Here is a 20,050-nt window from a genome sequence, read left to right as displayed (position 1 = left end):
TCTTCCATATTTATGCATTCACATCACTCCCAAAGACACATGACAACTCAAACATGACTCTCACTCTTGAGAACAGCACTATGAAAAATGAAACGGGTCTTACCTATTGTGGAATAGTTGGTCACATCTGTAAGCGGGCCATTGGGGAAAAGAGGGAGCATGGGGGGGGGGGGGGATAAGAGGGAGAGAAATAGAGAAAAGAAATGTCAGCAAATTACGATGTACAGCAAGCTAAACTTCAATGCAGGCTGAGGCTGTCACTAGCTCCCCTGAAAAATGATGGTGTCCCAGCATTGCACAGACTGGGGGTTAAGAATAGTCCCTGTCAAGAGGGGGGCATCATTTATTAATCGAGGGACATGAAACGTCTGAGATAGTCTCCCCCGAGGATCCAAAGTTTGCACAACTTGCATTAATATTTGTCAGTGTTTCAAGATTTTGAGGGTGGAGGCAGAGAATCTAATCTATTACCGACGAGTCTTTGCCCTTTTTTTGCGCCAGTGCAACATAACCCGCGAAAACAAATGTGCTCTCACAAACATACACCAGCGCGTTCCCCTCTCTCCATATGTCTCTGAGGTAATTTAGTAGCCCTCAGATATCTCTCACCCTGTGTGTTTCGACCTTTGCTACATTTCCCCAAGCTTGTTAGTTTGACAGCCCACATCCAAGGTTTCTTAATAAAATGACAGTCCCACACTACCCACAAAGACCTTAGGGTGGCCCCGGCACAAACATTGAACCAGTACAGTAAAAAAAAAAAAAAAAAAAACGGGAAAAAAAAGCAACATTTAGCCACATTTTCACTGTCACAGCTACCTGACATTCATATCACCAAAGATTTATAGAAAGGAATATTATAAGAACTGTGCCTCCGCTTTCCTGCACCAACTCTCTGGCAGCCTGAGAAATATGTACTGGATTTCCATTACAGCACACTTTTTTTTTTTTCTTTTTTTTTTTCTTTTTTTACAATTAAAGTGGTCCCTCTACGAATGTACTCTTCTAAAGTACAATTTTGCTTTCTTGTAAATGTGCAATAAAAACAAGGAAATGGATAGAACTGACAATAACTGGGTGTAATGTGCGGGAAATACTCGACTCAGGGGCTAATTCTGAGTTGCCATTGCTTACAGTGCAGTCTAGCTGTGTTGCTAAGCAGAATTTTCCAGTAATATGATTTATCACCGATGATGTCTATCCCCCCCCCTGCATTCATTTACATTTTCGGGGTACATGCAACAAATCCCAGGGGGATCAACGATAGGGGACTGTGATTACAATATCTGTTTTGCACGTGAGAACAAATCTATTTCCAAGGAGAGGGGGGAAAAGACCGGGGTTCAATCTCTGGGACACTCATTACCATTCTGTCTGACACACATTCACACTCGCGGCTACTGTTGTTGCTAAACAGAGAACTCAGCTGAGGACCTTCAAGCTTCATACCGGGAAAATTGGACCCAGGGGAGGGGGCGGCAGGGACTGATGTCAGACTTCAAGAGGCACTAGAAGCACCTGGGGTTTCAATGACATTAGCATCAGCGTTGTTTGGTAGAGAGAGAGTGAGAGACCGAGGCACTTGAAGGGTGACGGCGAGGAAAGACAACAGTATAAATGGAAAGGAGACGAGTGGGATGTGGCAAAATTTTAAATGCGATGCATTCTCGCATAAAGTGTAAAATACCATGGAGACAGGAGAATGGAAATAATATTATTCAAAATTCTACTTTGTCAAGAAGGACTCTTGAAAATTTCTACTGCTGAGCAAACCATTCATGGCAGAAAAGAAAAGGTGAATCACCTGTTCCCTGCTCTCAACTATTCTGTATTTCTCTTCTAATCACATTTGGTGTTTCTAAAAGAGGGACTTTTTGCAGTGCAGTGAAGATTATTGATTTTTCTGAGTCCTATGCTAGAAATTTGGAAGCCGGGCCAATCAACACCAGTGAAGGTAGCATTGGGCCTAAGTGGATTAGACTAGCGGGAATGGCGGTGGGGGAATCTGGAGGGAGAAACCAAAGCTCTGGTGGCTTCAGTAAGCCCAGTCTGTGAACCAGGAAAAAGATGGAAGACAGAGACACTTTTTTCACCCTCTCTCACCCTCCTGTTTTAAGCAGATAAGCTGCTTCCAGGGTCTTAGTTATGCTGTGCAGAACCCACAACGCGATATGGAAACTTTTGACAAGGCAAAGAAAAGCTGAGAAGTCCGTTCCTCATGTTGTCTTTTCTCTATTGACAAGAGGGATTTAGGGATGTTTGGAGTGGTCAGTGCCGGAGGGAATTACAAAAAGCCTCTGTGATGCGACATAGTGAGCATGTCACTGCTCAGACATGGGTTTTAGTGAAGGCATGGACTCAATTTTGTAAAGTTTTGCTTTGACTAGCGGTTGCAATAAGGCATAAATGGCTGTGCCTCGATGAGTAACTGGCAGCAACACCACAAACTCTTTGAATTTGCTTCTAGATTAAAGTGGTTTGTGTGTGATGTGATACTTTTATTAGGCAATTTTCCCTTGATATCGCCATTGCTCACTGTGACATCTCTTTTGCCAAAATAGGTTGGCCAAGCAATGAAGTGGATTGTTTCTGTGGTTCATAAGACAATATACTTACAATATGTTACCACAGTAACAAAGTACATGTTGATTTCTACCCAGATAGTCACATCTTAAACTATGACAAAGGTACATAATTGCCCAGCTGATCAAATTAGATGACAAAAAGGGAGCTTTACTGTGTACTGAGCTGAATTTACCAGAGGTCAGAGTTTCCAATGGTGCCAGTCCATATGTCCTGCAAGATTTCAGTGTTCCACAAATTGAAGAAATTCCAGTATTTAGTGAGAGTGCTGCAGCAGCCATGAAATGGGCTGCAATGTCATCCCTCTGTGCATTTACACACCATCAATGTACGTCCACTAGAAGTGTTTTACTTCTGTTTTTGCGAGTGATTGTTCACATTGTAATTCTGAGTGTCTGACAAAATTATGGACAGGATCCTACAGAGATTCATTCCTAGTAAAACACTATTCATTCCAACTCAACAGAAACAAGATAAAACTCACCAAAACACTTTTGGTTCATCCTCACACTGTTCCAACAATAACCAAGTCTGGTTTGGTCAAAGCAAACCCTCAATTCTCCAAGACTGATGTGAAATTATTGGGAGAGGAGCGAGAGGGAAGCTGGACATCAGAGAGACGATGGAGGGAAACGGCGTGTAGAGCCAGAATATTTTCACATCTAACTTGGGGATTATTTTCAGCGGACGTTATGACCAGAGAGATTTAACTACGTCGGATTTCAACACATTTTTTCAGTAGAAAAAAAAAAACAGATAACGGAACCCTGCTAGGAATTCATGCAGTCTGGAAGATGCTGTCCACATTTTAAAGCTGTCATGCAACTTTCTGCAGCTCATCTCGTTAAATGCATCAACACATTTGATGCTTACAGAATGTACTCGTGGCTTTTCACCGTAAAGACTCTGACGTGTAAAGAAAACATGGCGACAGAGATTACACTGTCTAGAAATTTGGATTAAAGTTAGAGACATCATCTGCCCTTGGTGGGATGTTTGCAGTGCAGTATTCAGTCCTCTGAGACTTTGTGGCTCTTTGACAAGGACATCAGTTTCCTCAAGGGAGACTCTTTTTGACACAGCCGGTCTTGACTTTCCTCATTCATCACATAACAGTCAGTGCACCACGGCGGGGACAACACTGCATTTTAAGGGAGTCAGAGGAGCTGGTTTGTTTTGTCGCTGACACTCACACCTACTGATAAGTTTAAATGAGCCCCAGTGCACCGCTGCTGTTTTCCTTTTGTACTTAAATATGTCATCATACGATTTTAAACTGGTACAATGTTGGGATTAGTGTCTGATAACAAAGACTGGGCTCAGAATTTGCAGTCTGTCTTTGCAGTGATGACAATTCATGAATTATCACTCTCATAATTACCTGAGAAATAATTCACCATCTTTCAATCTGGCTTTAAATGTCCGTAAAGATGATGGCTTTCATCTCCCTTAACACAAATGACCACCAGTATATATGTGAGGGTTTGATAGCGTTATTAATCATTTCTAGTCGCTTGGTTATTCTTCACCAGCCGCTGGAGATGTGTCAAAGCTTTCTCGTCCATATTCTGTTTTAACGACCACCTCTCTGATTTTCAACTCCTCAGAGATGGAGGACTGAAAGGTGGTCAGAGTGACAGCGAATTTGGGTCTGAGGTCAGTTACAGCAATGGAGAAAGCTGTCTTCGTCTGTGTTCGATAAGCATGTTGAGTAGCTCTTATCTTGTCTTCCATTCTAGCTATCTCTTTGTCTCAAGTGTCTTTTTGTTAGGCACTTCTTAATTCTAATAGAGAAATGTATCACAAAATGTGACATTTGTGAGTCAGTGTGTTGCCCTAAGCATTCATATTTCAATGAGCTGTTGAACACTTGATTTGTAAGTGCACTTAGAGCCCACATACAGTATACTGGTGTTAAATATCTTGTGAATGTTTAAATTGATGTATGCCAAACAAACACTAAGATCAGTTTAATAAACAACAGAGCAGCCTAAATTCAAGATGGCACAAGCTGGAAACAATCATTACTCTAACAAGACACATGCACTCAACCAAGCCACTGTTCTCTGTCCTCTGGTTCTACAATGCTCTTTACGGATTGATTTCAGCTAATCAGCCTTTTTTTTTTACCCCACATTTGCATTTGCTAGCTTTTTTCTCAGTGGCACATGGAAACACGTCATTGAACACACACAAACACACACACAGAAAGAGAAAGAGAGAGTTCTGTCTCTAAAATGGCCGCGGGAGTGACTGGCCACTAATTGGAAATCAAAAGCAATGGAGCTGGAAGGCAGCCGAGAAGGAACAGTGGAACCTCCCGCGCCTGTTGTCGGTCAATTTAGACCATGACAAAAAAAAAGGCCCTTTTCCTTGTGCTGCCATTTAACCTATTCACCAGTGTGGAATGGGAGCAGCTGTTTTATTTTTACAGTACCACATAATGGGACAAAATGGCTCTGGCTGGCCGAGCTCCAGCTCGCTGCAAAAAGGCCTCAATGCAGAGACAAGGGGGAGAAGGTGTGAAGCAGACATTGCGGAACAGAGGACAGTGCTGCCATGGTATCAATGATACTGAGAGAGCTTGCACCCTTCCATCTGAGCTGATATAAACATTGCATCTTTTTTTTCTGTTGTAACAAAGAATTAGAGAAGCACTGACGGAGGCTACAGATGGCCTGGGCTCACACAGACTGCAGAAGTATCTAGAAGTTTACACAAGTCAGACGAGAAGCCAGATTGGCTCCAAAACTGAGGCTGTTCTTCGAGGGGGAAAAAAATATATATATATATTGCTCACTTGTTTTTAATCTCTCTTCAAGTCGAGGTGTGAATAAGTACTTTGTGAGTGACAGTCTGATGAGCGCAGTTGTAGAAACTCCAAACTTCATCAGGCAGTTGTCAGACTCAGCGCTGTCCGGTTTAAAGGCCGCTCAGGCATGACAGTACGGGAACGAGGTATGCTTATGTTAGCACTGCAGCAGATGTTGTGTTCCTGTTGCAGCTGTCTCCTGTTTGAAAACAGAAGTGATGCGCCGTCGCTCTGTATATCTCAATCCCCAGATCCTCAGTACTCTCCTTTCATTTCGTTTTTTTCTCAGGTCAGACGAGAGTCATATTCGACGATGACAGATTCATTTCTTTTTGTACATAAAGTCATGTGTAATTGTAAACACTTTGCTAAAACAATTGCAACCCTAACACGTTTGTTTGAAACAGTTTAAACAGCTCTCTGGGACCCTAATGTCACTGCTATACTATCAGAGTAGGAAGAGATAGAAAAAATTAAATGTAAGAACAGCAAAATCAAATGCAGCCGTCGGTCTGATGTATCTTCCTGGGGGCCTTGCCCACCCTCTCTGTGTTAAAAAAAAAAAAAAATGAGGTGATTGAAGAGACTTTTTCAAATGCAGCTTTTTCAAAAATTCTCCCTGGCAGACCTTGATGAGTGATCAGAAGTTGGGAGATCAGACACCCATGGGCTCTATGCTGCGTTCTGACCCTGAGTTCAGCTACATCGAGGTGGGATAAAGACTCACTTGCCTGGGGAGAAGTAGACGGAAGGACAGAATAGAAAGGAGGAAATAAAAAAAGGGTGAGGCAATAGCCTTGGTGCCTCTAGCAGTGCAGCTCTAGCTTGGCCCTTCATATCAGCCACTTGCGAAGGCAGGGAGGGGGGGAAACCCTACAGGCAGTCGTATGTCGACTGGCGTGATCAAGACCAGCTAAAGGAGGCTTGGGTTGGAGTGGTTCCTCCAGGGCTCTGTTGTGAGCAGGAGAAGCAAAAACGGAGAGGCCGTAATGATGTTTGACACTTCACTCTCAACTCACAAATCAGGTTCCTAAACATCGGCCTCTCGCAACAAGAAAGCCATTAACACAGGTCATGAGGACACGCCTGACAATTGACTGTGTTTCCAATTGAAATTCAGCGGGTCGAAGATCACACTCATTTATGGCCTCACTGCACCGTAAACGCTCACGCTGACTGTCGAGAAAGCTTGTACAAAGGAGTCTTTTAAATCTCTGACTCAAATAGATAATTAGACATAATGAGTAAACAATGTGGCCGCAAGATGCAAGCGTGCTTATTGCTTTTTAATTGTGTTTCCCTCCGTGCACCGAGCTACTTCTGAGAGCGCCGGTACCTGTGTGCGTTGGCCCATGCGAGGCCAGGTGCAGTCATTACCACGGGACAGATGGATCAGCAGAAGTGGCGCTCGTTTCCCTTGCAAGGCAACACGGTGGCTGCCATATGTAGGCTCATCATTAAAATTGACCTTTGACCTTCCAGAGGGTGCCTGTCATTCTAATGGAGTTAATTAAGAGTGTCCACCAGTGTGTAGGATGTGGTATTTTCTCTTTGTGTTTGTGGATATTACTGGTTTGTGAAGAAAGTAATATTGGTGTTTCTGTGCGTGTGTGTATGTGTGTACAGTATTTGCGTGTGTGTGTCACGCTGTATGTGTTTGCATCCTTTCATGTGTATTAGAGAGAGTGGATGCTCGCGCCGTCTATGCGTGCGTGCCCATGTCACAGCGCGCATGCGTGTGACTCCGGTGTCAGACGTGTTTAAGTTTGGGAACTCCTTTTAATATTGCCAATGCAGCTCCTTTGAAAATTCATTAAAGTGCTTCGACCCCTCTGCCATCTGTGTGAGCGAGAGGGAGAGAGCCGTGCAAGGGATGCAGCTGGGGAGAGCGGGAAGATGAAAATTCTGACACGGGCAAAAGCATGCGGGCATGCCCCTGGACACAGAATGAAGAGCCACTCATATGCCAGCTTTGAACTGCTATTTATTTATTCCAAGACCTTATCTAAAGGTTGGATTCAAATTTAGACTGAGATAAAGACTGCGAGCTGGGGTCACATCTTGCTCTGGATGAAATTTTGAAAGACAAATGGCATGTGTTGCGTAACTGTGACGTAAATAAAAAAAAATAAACAGTGCCTTAGAGGTCTAATTAAAAATGCTGCACACATTGCTTAGTGTCAAGCTAAAATGTAATTAACTCCACAATTATGTACAGTATATGACTAGGGAAGGGTGTTGCCCGAGTATACTAATAAATCTCCATTGTTTATGTGAAGTGAGTAAATAAACACAACCAGATCATCATCATATACTGGCATTTAATGGCTAAACGCACATTTGGAACCTTTATGCCTCCAAGTCCGACACTTAGCCTGATTTGAGCCTCACTTTAATTCACCAGGACAACTCGTTATCCGTGCGACTCCTCCACAACAGCCGGCAATCACTGCAGTGAAGCACTCGATTAGCATTGTTGCTGGTGTTCTTCTTCAGGGCTATCTTCAGCTACTGTCATCTTGATGCCAGTTACTTCTCACGATAAAGCAATATCAGTTGCAGTGTTTATGCCCTGTAATCACTTTCTCCTACACCTGATCTCCTCTTCATAAACTCAGCGCCGCCAACATTATTGCTGTTATAGACGGAAATATGGAGCTATGTATTATGCATTAACGATGATCTCCCGGAGGGAAGGTACACACACTTTGATGACACACACACACACACGCTATCACAGACGAATGTCTGTGGGTACACTCTGTATGCCAGAATGCGCTAACACAGACTCACGTTTCATTGCTTTGTCTTTTTCTCACACCTATACACACACACGCACACACACATACGTCAACACACACACGCACACAGCATATGCCCCAAAGCACTGGGGTGTAATAGAGGCTGCCTGCACTTTGCCTTGTCTCTCCTTCTCTGACACTAATCAACACCTCTTCTGCTATTAAAAGTACCTCTCCATGGCTTTTGATCTGCTAACTATCTCATTTACATGACTGGCGCTCAGCAATCGGGCCTGGTGTTGGGGAGGTGTGACGAGGTGAGGCGGGGTGGGGAGAAGGTGATAATGGGGGTGAAAAGAGCAGAGGGAAGGCAGTTGGGAAACAAGAAGATGGCTGCTCGAACAGAAAAAGATCATGCACATATGTGTACGTGTTTGTCTCAGCATTTGAAATTTTAGCATGCGAGGCAGTGATTCCAAAATATTTTGGTGCAGATCCACTGATATTCTCACGTAAATGTGTGATGGGCTGGAAATAACACAGCTAAAATAAGAGCAAGATTTCAAGTTGGTGGGGGGAAAACAGCAGAGCGGTTGCTTCCTCTTTCCTCCACCTTTCTTCTCCTCCTCATACTCCTCCCTCCTCTCTTTCTCCTCTTGGCTGACTTTGTGCAGCGCCATGGGGCTTCCAGTGAGCCTGAGCCTCCTTGGCAAGACCTGTGAGCTTGGACGGCATTGAAGAGGCTGGGACGATGCATTCAGATGATGGGTGTAGTTGGGCAGGAATGCGGGAACGGGGAGGTAAGAAGCGGGAAGTAGTCAGCAAATGAGGAAGGGTGGAGTACAAAGATAGGGAAGTTGTGGGAACCATTGTAGGTGGTTTCAATCATTCTGATGCCATCTGTTCCACTCCATTTTTCTCACTGACAGTGGATATTTTCCCCGGTGAGACGAGAGCGGTCTGTGTGCGAGTGTGTGTACGACAATGAGAGATGGTGAAGGACAGAACAGTATGGGCACAGAGTACAATACATTTATCTTGAACATTCTGTATATCTGAACTGTACGACCCAGGTGTCTGATTTTATGTGTTATGGCACAACTACAGTAATGATTATTTTCATTATTATTACTACTCGTGCTTATAATAATAATTAGATGAGATACCTAGATGAAAAGCCCTGTGCCAAATTTAAATGTCTGTGCCAGCTTTGCAATACACCCAAAAGTTGTCGTGACATTTCACTGCAAACCACAAATTTCAGCCTTACAGTTATACCAGAGGAAAAGTCAGGGGATAACCTCTGGGGACCATGAGTGTCTGTACAAAAGTGGCAATCCATCTGATATTTGTTGAGACATTCCAGTCAGGACCACAGTGGTGGACTGACAGTCCGGCGGACATGGCCATCCCCAGAGCCACGCTGATAGTAAGGTTGAAAATGCTGGAAAGCAGAGCAAAGTCGCAAATTCTCACATTTGGAAGCTGGAACTCGCAGATTTTTAAGCATATTTCTGAGATAAATGAGTTAAATGATTCTAAATGATCTAAATTTATTCATTTTCTGTCATTTCCCCATCGTCCCTAGTGTGACTTTGCTGCAGCAACCCTCCTCCATGCATGAGATAGATGCCCTGCACTTGATGTCAGCTCTCCGGCTAGGCGCTGGCACCCACATCCTCTGGGCATTTAACTCATGTTACCTCTCTGCTTAAACATGCATGAAGTTATAACAGTGCTCCCCTCCACCTCCCAGCTCTGGCTGTCTCTTTCTCATTTACTCTTTCAACTGGATCTTTCTTTGTCGCTTTCTGCCTTTGTCTCTTTATGAGCTCAGCCTGACTTCCCCTCCTCCTCTCCCTTCTCTCCCTCCTGTTTCCCCCTTCATTACCTGTCCTGCATCACTAGCGTTTCTCTTTCTCTTTCTACACCTCTGTTTCTCCCTCCTGGATAAAAGCTGGCACTGAAAACCCCTCTTCACGTGACCCTGGTTGCTCATATAAAAATCCAACTCTTCAAGATAAAAGGCTACTGAAAATAATACCAGCATTAGGGTTTCCTTTTTCACAGCGTTTCAGTTCTGAGGGGTCAGTGAATCTGCCTGATGTGGAATATTGAATATGAAGATGGGGAAGCGCCATTGTGTTTTTTCAGCATGTTTGCTCAGTGAATGCAGTGTTATTGGATCTACAAGGCTGCTATAGCGGTTCAGGGAAAAGGCCACGGTAGGCGGCTGGACTGCACCTCAAAAAGAAACTGGGGGGAAATATGGAGCAAAATTCAGGCCAATGTAAAGACAGAACTGTGCCGAATAAGACAATAGACAGCAGATGTGCAGCGCTCGAAGAACAGGCACTCGTCACAAACATGAATAAATGAATAGAGATATCGCTTTATGCATATTATTACTGATGTTATCGTTTTGATATCTGTTATATTGTTTCTGGCCATTGTAGATCTTGCCTGACTATAGAGTATGCAGCCGTGCAAGCAGCTCTGAGGATGTAATTGGTCATGGAAGCTTATGGTGGTGGAAATGGCATTAGTTAGTATTAGACAAATGAAAGTTTTGATAAGAAGGTGCAATGGCAATCTATATGATATTTGTAGATGCATTTCACTGAAAACCCCACGTTAGAGGAAAAGCAGGGGCATCGCCATATTCATTAGGATAATATCGTCTGTGAATCATGAACATGATGAAACTTTTGTTGCAATATATCTCATGGATGTTGAGATATATCACAAAGCCATTAGGATGAATCCTCTGGCCATCATATCTGTTCTAAATGTAATGGTAATACATCCGAAAAAAAAAAAAGTTAACCTCATGGTGGTGCTAGAGGAAAAGTCAGAGGTCAACAGAGTAATTAATAAGCTTTATTGTCTAGGGACCATGGGAGTCTGGACAGAATGCCATGGTAATCCATCCAACCATTGTTAAGCTGTTCCAGTCTGGACCAAAGCGTTGGACAGCTCACCCAAGCGACCAACCAATATATTGACAATGTCATCCCCAGAGCCACGCAGCTAGCATGGCTAAAAAAGATATGCCAGTTGCTATCATGCTAACAATAGCCATTACTAATCCAACACTGTGTTAGACATGGCCTCTGCTCTTATGTGTACAACCAAACAGCCAACCTTGGCATCGATAGTTACAATCCTCCAACCTCCCAATGTGCTCCGCTTTCAGCAAGCAGGAAGGTAAACAAGAAGGCTGCTTAAGGCTTGGAAGTAGTCTGCTGGGACACAATCCCACCTAATAGTCTAATTAAAGCCATTGATTGCTTATATAAGCACACATAAGCAGTGGACATTCCCCACTAACAACCACCCACAGGACTAGTAATTAGCACAAATTCTGAGGGATGGTGAACCCAGTCACAGTTCCTTCCCACCTCATTTGTTGTGGCGGTATTGTTTTTTTACCAAAACTCTCTGCTTGCGTGACCTTTTCCCGTGTTGTTGCTATTGTGTTGTATGCGCCGTCGCTCTCCTGTGACTATCACTATCTTGCCGGAGCATCTGTGTTCAATCAGCATTCAAATCTCTGTCCGTCATTTTTCCAACACGCGCAATGGTTGTGCTGATTTGGGACGACGAGTTGGGATACTGGGCCGCGCTGAATACCTTTGTGAGAGCTGTCTGGATTTGATGGCCCCTGGCCAGATCCATTGTCAAGATCACAAAAAGTCAGACATCCCACCTCCTCAGGCTCTCTGAGGCATGGTTTTATATCCCGCTGTTTGTGAGTTGTGACTCTTGAACTTACTGAAGAGGAACCATATTTAATGAATACTGGTTCTCCCAAGAAGACAAATAGGTTTTCTGAAGTGAATTATGTGATATAAATAAAGCATGCTCCGATAGAGGACAACATCTGTCTTGTGGAAATACATGACTGAGGGTTCCTGTCATACGATGCAAGTTTTATCTTTCATAATGGATAGAAACAGTACATTTGATAAGAACATGATGATAACTTACCGATTACTTACGTCTCAAAATATTGAGTGATCAAGCAATCATCTTAAAGCACATTTTATTTAATTTTTTTATCTGCTTACTACAGACAATTGAAAAGTAAAGAGAGAGCATGAATTGCTAAGGCCCAGGAGGAACACAGTATTATCCAGTTATAATCCAGTGAGGTTACATATGGATTTAAGCAGTCGGCTATCTCAGTGGACAGAAGGGCAGATTTATTTGAACAATGCGTCGAATGGATCCTCCCAGTCTGAGTTAAGCGCAAACAATAAGGAAACACAAGTTAAGCCTCTGAAAAAATAACAAGAAAAAAAAAAAGAGGGACTATAAAATGTGAATTTGATCACAGACAATGAAATTTAGTGAGAGGTCAGGGAGATCATTTTGGCACAATGTGGGATGACAGTGCTGTCGTGAAAATTCACTGCCGAGGACACAACTGGTTTTCATCGCGCTTTGAGTGGAAAATATAAATTTGGGTGATTTATAATACAGGTAGAAGAAAACTGAAAGGAGAAGAAAGAGTAAGTACAAGAAGCGTCTTATTCTCTCTGAGGTTATTGGAGAGCTAGAGAGTCTGTTCAAGGTTCACAGAAAATACATTAGTTTGGTCTGGAGATGTTGAATAAAAGGAAAGAATCCGTCAAAAGATCCTGTATCAGGCATGCATGCCTTAGAGCCTTTTTTTTTTTTTTTTTTCTAATCAAATGTGACCATTGGATACATCCAAGTGGCAATACATACTGTACCACCTGACCCCCTGTTTCACCCCTGTAGCCACAGTGTGTGCTTAAATTCGACACAGGAACCCACCTCTTTCCCTGCTACACTAAAGATCCCTCCCCAGGCTAACATCCTGTACGATGCTCTTTTGATAATTTAAACTAATAATGGACAAACTCCTCGTTAAGTACACAGTCTATCAGCTGCTGTGTATCACACAATGCCTAATTTGGCATCTGCCATTTTCAGCTGGCCTGTGAACAGGTTGAACACTGAATGCAGTTTGATTTTGCAAAATGTTACCTACTATAGACCAAAAGTGGGCCTACACAATACCTAATCACTTGTGTGCACCATATGAGGGAGATGAAGGAGGTTTGTATATACTGGCAGAGAAAAGACTTATATTATGGCTGAGCCGGCCACTAAGCTGCGTCCAGGTGTTCGACTCTCTCCAGGTGGCCATGTAATACTCTTGCCGACCCGGATCATGGCAATCATGGAGCTGGCAGAGATGGCTCACTGCCGACACCAATGTAGTGCCTGGGTAATATGCCAAGTTGGCAGCGACATGCCTGAAAAGCAGGCGGGCAAACAGGCAGTGAGTCTGATGCTCCTGGAGTGGAAAGATGGTGGAGAACCTTTGATTTTCTTTTCTGAATTCATGAAAATGGCACAGTCTGGCACGCGGTCTGTCTGATTTCTTTGACTTGAGTAGTAGTGGTGGCACATGATGCTCTAAGCTCTGTGCATCAGACGATGAATGTCATCATCTCAATCAGTGCAACCCAAAAGCCTGTACCATGCCTCGCTCTTGCATTATTTTGAAATATACTCAACAGCCTATACCATGCCTCGCTCTTGCATTATTTTGAAATATACTCAACAGCCTGTACCATGCCTCACTCTTGCATTATTCTGAAATATACTCAACAGCCTGTTCCATGCCTCGGTCTTGCAATAGTTTGAGTATCTTTGTGTTGTTGTATCTGTTTCAGCTGGATTTCTTATGTTTTCATGACCTGCAACTCAGCCCCCTACAAGCATATCTTCTCTCAAACATTGTCGACATGCTATATCATTTTCTGTCAAAAATCCTCAGACCCAGAGCTGATCTTTATTAGCTCGGGAAGCCAGAGTTGTATGCAGCCCCACTCTGGCCTGGTCTGTCTGGGCGCTGTGTGCTCCACAGTGTAAGTAGCTTGGCTGGCAGGCAGCCACAGACAAGCGCTGTGTTTCTGCTTGCCATCCTCTCATTTGACTGCATGGTAATTACCGTCTCAATGCGGTAAGAAAAAGCAGCTTTTGGTAGAAGGATTGAGAGAGAAAAGGGAAAAATGTGAGGGTGTGTGGCTTAGCAGCTTAATGAACATGTCAGATGTATTTAAACAAATGGATTACCACATCTGTACACACTCGGCTGGATCACGCTTGCTCCAAAACACTTACCAGTCTGTAGTAGCTTGGTGAACGAGAAAGGCATACACTAGAGATATGCAGGGAATGGTACTAGGTAATATAACACCCCTGCATTTGTGCATATAAAGGAAATCAGGCCTGTGCCAACCAAATCAATTCTGCCTTTCACTCAGCTCTGTTACTATGACATCTACATCTATATATCATCCTGTGTAAAAAGACGGTGTACACATAAAATGCCAAACATTTAAAATGTAATGAAAAAAATGTTAATGAAAATGTAAAGCATAAAAGCCTACATTTAATTGCCATGACCCTGTTAAACAGACTACTATCTACTCGTCCATAGTTTTTCATCTTGAAACCCTTTACTTCAATCTGCAGCTATGCGGTTCCCAGATTTCATTTCTTGGAGCATTTTTGTCCTGACCTTACCTCGGTGCTCACCAGAGCTGTCCATGTCAATAACTGAATGAATAATAGATGCTCTTTTGTGGTATCTTTGTACCAAGGCGTTGTCTCTGAAATTTTCAAGTGTTCTATGGCAGAAAAGCTGACAGAAATGTACCCGTAACATTTTTATGTGTCTTATTGGCTTTTTATCATTACTTGAGGATGGGGGTTATCCCAAGTTCCCCAAAACGCTCATCACTTGACCTTTTCTACCTGTCAAACTTGATGCAGAGAGGAAAAGCTCGCCTCATAAGCTTTAACATGGACTGGGTGCACTTATAGGTCCAGATTTACTTCCATTTGTAAAGCAATGTGCAAGGTGCAGATAACATAAGAGTTATATCAGCACACTTGACACTCGCTCATGAGCCTCGCTGAGGCCGCCAGCAAGTGTCTCGAGCTTTGTTTGCAGCCTCAAGGCATGTTTGTAAAAGACACATTATTGCCAGCTGGTTGTCAGAAAATCGTTCCTTTGGTGTACATGTAGAAAACAGTGTAAACTCTCAACAATGCAGCACGTGCGAGGGCCAAAAGGTCCACTTGGAAAAAGATGTTTTTTTCTTCGGGTGACTTCATCATGCCGACTTTCTTTTGTTTTAATCTTTCATGAAGTGAGAAGTGTTCTTTGACTGCACGACTTCAAACTGTTCTTTCAGCACTGACGTTTGAGCCGCAAAAGAAAAAATAATCTAACAAACCTAAATCAAATGTGTGAGCTGAAATGAGCTTTAAAATCACATCAGGCATATTGTTCGGTCAGACTATTGTGGGGTAAGCCTGGATCCCAACACTGACGCCTTTACACATCTGTTGTGGGCTTCACTGTGCAGCTCCTTGCTGTGATTCTAAGGCACATGACTCACTAGTGTTAGACGCACTAGAGCGAGATGGTCCTGACTAATCACGCCACCGTGGAGTGGTGGTGTGGTGCAGTGTCGAGGGGATGGTACCCTTTACCTAGAAGAGAGAGCCCAATTAAAGTGGCCGACTGGAATTGAGTGAGCCCGGTTGTCTACCTGTTGAGGAGGTTAGAAAATGCCACTTCTACTTATTGCTCATTCCGGACGATACAAGACCCATTATTCTTGCAGTCATTACTAAGCAAAATGTCAATAGCTTATTAGAGAGAGAGAGACATGGTAAGAGAGATGGATGGAAAAGGGAGGGAACAAGAGGGGAGGAGGAGGAGGAGGAGGAAGAGAGAAAAGGAGGCATGAATAGAAACCACAATGCAGACTTTCTCACTCAAATAGGACAAAACAAACATTCATGCAGGTCAAGGCTTAGTTAGCTTAGGTGTGACAACAATGGATGCTGAGTTCCAGCTTTGCGCAGTCATTTCTTTTTAATGGGTTGATAATGTGCCAACACCCACATCTTTCTTTGCTTTTCCTCCCTTCATCTCTCACTCTAACTAACCCGGGCATTCAGCTGGAAAGCTGTCAAAGGCTCATGAAATATCTCTCCAGAGTCCAGTTGCATGAACATTAAGAAACGTCACGTGCAATGAGAGTGCAATGACTGACTCTACTTCGTCTGCTCTGCCTCTCTTTATTTCTTTTCTTTCCTTGTGCCGCTCTCCTTCACTCTTGCTCTCTTGCTCCTCTGTCTGTTTCTCTCTCAGCATTGTACAAATGTTTCTCTTGTCTAAGGAACCGTTCCATATGTTTGCAATCACTCTGGCTCCCTTGCCTGCACAGATCATTTAGCAGGCTCCCTCATACATTTCAATTAGGCCCACCTAGCGCAGCCACAGACATGGGAAAGCAATATTGATTTCTTGATATCCTGTGCGTGGGTCGGACCAAATTAACGCTTGTACTGGGGAATATGATAGATCCATAACCATTCACTTGTGTTTGTTACCATATGTGTGATATGCTGGGCTTGTTAGTATACAGAGAAATGTCAAGTGTTTAAGCCATATTCACGACAGCTGTCACCAGCACGCTGTCAGTGTGGGTAACCGACAAGGCTTTATAATAATGTAGTGTACATCTAAAGGCATAGTTCTGACTTCCAGAGACAGCTTTACAAGGGTGCCTACTAAAAATGAACTAAAATACAGCCATTTATTTTGCTTGGAGTGGCAAAAGGAAAGCGAAAGATACCTGGCAAGACACAGCAGGGAGTCTTTACGTTTCAAAGGCCTTTACCACTGCCTGCATCCTAAAATGTACTTATTATTCAATTACTACCGGCTTTTAAAAGATAGGCCGACTGAGGTGTGGTTGCTGGAGGAGCAGCCACTGCCTGGTAGCTGTCAGTCACTCTCTGCCACCTCATCCATTCTCTTGACACTCGGCTGGGGCCCAGAGAGAGCGATCAGTCAAAGTTCGGGAGACAGGGACGCTGCATCAAAGAGCTGATGAGACTTTGGATTCTTGGGATGCTGTGTACAGTTGAATTATGCATGGTCTTTATGTCACAATGGCTGTAATGACTAAAATATAGAACGAAAAATATGTGAATTGTGCAGGAATGATGGGAGTTGCTAGTTTATATGCACTTTACATTTCAGTAGTGTGGTAATCACTAGTTATACAGGTATTGTTCCCAGAATTGCTGCACAGAGAGACATCCTATGAAGATAGCCTGCATAGTATGAACAGACTCATTCAATTCAACATGTATTATATACTGTTTGATTTGAAAGTGTTGAAAGCAAAGTCAGTTTGGTATATAGATACTGAAAAATGACAAGAAGCTGAAAAAGCAGGAATCTCTGAAATGCCACAATGTCCTTGCCTTCCTTTGTTGGGAGAAAATGTCAACCCCTTTTATACTTTCATACAGATGACTCGCTATAACACGTTTTCCTGAACACGTGTCCAACCTGTGTTTGACCCTGTTCACATGAGACTGCTGTCACAGGTTAATCCTGGGGCGTCAGGAGACCTAGCTCTGCAACTGGAGCTCCAGTCACATCCATGCTCATGCCACAGCAGTACATAGACTGGCACAAAATCACATGAAATAAATCCAAAACCAAAAAAGTTCAGTTTCATTTTCAGTTCAGTTATTCTCTCTCATGCTCACTCTCACGTAGTTGCCCACTTATGCCATCTGTCTCTCTGTCTCTCTCTCTCTCTCTCTGTCTCTCTCTCTCTCTCTCTCTCTCTTTTAAACTAGTCAGCAAGTCCAGATATGCTTAGAAATGTAATTTAAACATCAATGATATTACACAAAGTTACCGTCCTGCATAAAAATGCCTGTTACCCCAAAACTGCACATTTGCTGACACTGTCCAGCCATTGCTATTACCAACATATATTCTAATTCAGACATCCCACCCAGACTACCCCCTGGGTTTCATCAGATAAAAGGCTGGCTGGGCTCCATGTACCCACTTTGCATACAGATAATATCAAGCAAAAATATCAGATAATATACTGAACATAAGACTTAATATATGACCATATATTATACATCCTTGAAGTACCGTCGCTAAAGAACCTACAAACTACTCAATAAACAATGAATCCACTTGTGAAGAAATTTCAACCACTGCACTCTATTACTGTATAACTTAAATGATCGCTCCATTGAGGTTCAGTAGAGATGATGTTGAGTAACACACCCGCATTTAATTCTGTTATGGAGGCCGTCTGCAGCTAATGTTGACTAATTGTTCCAGTCAAGTAGATGCCGTGGCTTTGCCCTCTTATAAAGATACATGTCCAGCCTTGTGGTTTATCGCTATCCATGGGTCGGGTCTAGGGGAGGGAAGAGCACACGTATAGTCTGACATTTCTAGTAATTATCTTTATGAAGATGGGAGACCTCTCAATTAAAGTGGCGCTTGATTAAAACTAATGGCTCTCCCTCCCGGGCCGGTGAGCCGGCTGACAGGGAGAGCAGCAAGTTCCCCTTTAGCTGGCAGGAAACTGGGTGACCTTAAATACAAACTCTGTGAAGACAACATCGTTATTTCTTCCTCTTCAGTATGAAGACAAGGTGCGAATTCAAATCTCTTTAACACTTTAAGATTAAATCACATGATACAGGAGCATGGAGTGAAAACTAAAGCTGTGCCGGTTTGATGGCTAAGTATTAGGCCATTATTGTCTTTGTCACATAGTTCCAAGTTCATTTAAAAACTCTCCCATCTCTATCTTTCACACATACACACAAGACACACTCGCTCGGAGGTTGTGTCATGCCTCCCTGTGTAATGACAGTTTTAATGGAAAACAAAACTGGCTCTCTGGGGAGTGTGATGGTCAGGCCGGCCATTACGGAGTCACTCAATAGCAGCTGATTGACTCGCTCCCCTGCTCTGTTATAAGCCTGTTAAGCTGCTGCTCAGCGTCAAAGCGGTGCTCTCGGTATTGCTGGTCCTTGCCTCTATAGGCCACTGGATAAAGTGCTTACCCTGATTTAGTAAAACTAAATAGCTGAAGACCTCATTGGTGGTATATAGATATTCAATCACAGAAGGAGCAAGCACATGAACTTCAAGGAGCAGTGAAAAAATTTAGGTAGGGTTCAGATAGAGAGTTTGTCATCTGATAAAATGAGTACCAACTTAACAGAAAGTTTGCTTGGTCTTCTAATGTAGTGCCCTTAAACAATGAACCAAAGTGGCATATTCTAAATATGAGCGCTGAAGTGCTGTTTCAGGAGGCTTTTCCCTTTAAAACTTGCTTAAAAGGTTTTTAAATGCATCAAGTACACATAGTAGCCATATTATTAGGTACACAGCCTCAGTTCTTTGAAGTACAGTGTGTATTCAACAAGCTGCTGGAAATGGCATTTAGGATTATTTCATTGTGCTAATTTGCTAGGATTTTGGTTATCAGAGTCTTTTGGGTGACAAATTCAAACCTTTCTGATGGAGGTTTGACAACGATGGAAGCTTGCATGAGCTGAAGTCAGTGCCACGTCCCTGGAACCATTTTGAGATGATAAGTACTTTGTCACATGGTGCATTTTCAGGCTGGCAGTACAGCATGTGACCGTGAAGGGATGCACCTTATCAGCAACAATGCTTAGGCACACTGAAGCTTTACACTGATCCTCAATTTGTATTAAACGATCTAATATGTGTCAGGGAAACACCATTACACTGTAGCTCCTCAGGCAAAACGCAGGATGAATCCATGTATTGATGCCAAATGTGAACCTGTTTTGGTGATCACGTATACCAGTGTAGTATTCTGCCTCTGTAGGTCACCCGTTCAAAGGTTCAGTAAGCTGAGAAATGTCTGCTTTTGCACTGAGCTGTTATTTACATGGTTGTGCCTTTGCTGTTTTCACTGGCAGTTATTGCTTAAATGATTCTGGACACTCTCTGCTGACATAGTATCTCTGTGACAAGTTGTTTTTT

At 43.1% G+C, this 20,050-nt stretch overlaps 1 protein-coding gene across 24 annotated transcripts in view; it reads right to left on the bottom strand.

The window, feature by feature from the left end:
• The window catches only part of ptprda (protein tyrosine phosphatase receptor type Da), a 348,556-nt gene that overhangs the window by 250,518 nt on the left and 77,988 nt on the right, over positions 1-20,050 (bottom strand). For all 24 annotated transcript variants that reach the window (XM_076724731.1, XM_076724735.1, XM_076724734.1 and 21 more), the window contains exon 4: positions 104-127. The gene's annotated coding sequence lies outside the window, so the exon portion shown is untranslated. The remainder of the gene's footprint in view (positions 1-103; positions 128-20,050) is intronic.

The sequence above is a fragment of the Chaetodon auriga genome, chromosome 24 (genome assembly GCF_051107435.1).
Source record: "Chaetodon auriga isolate fChaAug3 chromosome 24, fChaAug3.hap1, whole genome shotgun sequence".
In the NCBI taxonomy this organism is placed as follows: Eukaryota; Metazoa; Chordata; class Actinopteri; order Chaetodontiformes; family Chaetodontidae; genus Chaetodon; species Chaetodon auriga.
This window is presented reverse-complemented; position numbering and strand designations above follow the sequence as displayed.